The sequence below is a fragment of the Benincasa hispida genome, chromosome 2, assembly GCF_009727055.1.
Source record: "Benincasa hispida cultivar B227 chromosome 2, ASM972705v1, whole genome shotgun sequence".
Classification (NCBI taxonomy): Eukaryota; Viridiplantae; Streptophyta; class Magnoliopsida; order Cucurbitales; family Cucurbitaceae; genus Benincasa; species Benincasa hispida.
In genome coordinates this window covers 4,894,420-4,895,578 of record NC_052350.1, presented here as the reverse complement: position 1 = coordinate 4,895,578, position 1,159 = coordinate 4,894,420, and the positions used below count along the sequence as shown (strand labels likewise).

At 35.7% G+C, this 1,159-nt stretch overlaps 1 protein-coding gene across 2 annotated transcripts in view; it reads left to right on the top strand.

The window, feature by feature from the left end:
* The first annotated feature begins 320 nt into the window (after positions 1 to 320).
* The window catches only part of LOC120071091, a 4,172-nt gene continuing 3,333 nt past the window's right edge, over positions 321 to 1,159 (top strand). The window contains exon 1 of one of the 2 annotated variants that reach the window (XM_039023135.1): positions 321 to 642. The gene's annotated coding sequence lies outside the window, so the exon portion shown is untranslated. Of the gene's footprint in view, positions 1,013 to 1,159 lie in introns of both variants that reach the window. The other variant, XM_039023134.1, reaches the window with a different exon arrangement.

Sequence of the window (1,159 nt, the reverse complement as noted above, 5' to 3'; positions counted from 1 at the left end):
TCCAAATCATTGATTTTGTCATCTAATGAATATCGATTTGGTTCTCTACTTTATAAAACCAATCGATTCGGTTTGAATTTTGATTAACTTAAAACCGAGAAAACTAAACCAATTATCATCCCAACATATTACAAGATATACACGTATTACATTTCACAAAAAAGAGAGAGAAAAAAAAAGTCAAAGGCAACCTGTGACTTAGGTCTTGGGAGGACTGGATGCCACGTGTCGAGAATCGGTAACGTTGGATTAAAACTCCAATTAGTACCACGTTGTGCGATTGTATTTCACATATATAGCGATTTCCTCCACGTCCCTTAGCCCTTAACAAAGAAGGGGCTTTATCCGTAATTCCTTAAAGATTCGTGCCTCTTTTAGTTATATTCGATTTTCGGATAACCTTCTTCAAAGAAAAACCAAACCCTAGTTTTGGTCATCGTCAATCGCCGCCGCCTCTTTCAATTCACACCTTTTTATTCTTTTTCCGCTTCATCCTTCTCTATCCATCGCTTCGATCTCTCTTTCTTTATTGGATCTGGTTTTGTTTCGTCTTCCTCTTCACATCGATCCCAAATTTTGCCGTTTCTGTCTTATTTTTACGTTTTTCGCCCTAGGTTTTCATCGAACCCCCGATCCTTGAGGGTAATCCGAGATCTGTTCTTTCTGATTCTGATTCTGGCTTTGGTTTTTTGTTTTCGATTTTTTCTAATTTTTGTAAATTATTTTTAATCATTTGACGGACTTAGATCTGGAATTTTTTGTGTGCTTCACCTGGGATCGTTTATTCCATCAATTTATTGTAAATCGCTGTTCCCGATTTGTTTGATTTTGTGATTCTGGTCCACAAGCGAAATTTAGGGTTAGGGTTTCTGCGTTTTAGGGATTTTATTTTATTTTTGACCAAAATAAATTGGGGGTAATTCAAATTTCTTGGAATAATCGCAAATTTTCGGCCAGTTACCTGTATATCCGAATCGTCTATTGCTCCGTTGATACGAGGACTGTTTTAGAGGTACAAAGCAAATTGTTCTTAGTTTTTAGGGTTTCAGTTTTGATGTTTATTCGATGAATATATCTAGCGACAATTTTAATTTTATTTCAGCCCTTTCGATTATCGTTCTTGAATTTGTATTTTTCGTTTCTTAATTAGGTAAAGTCG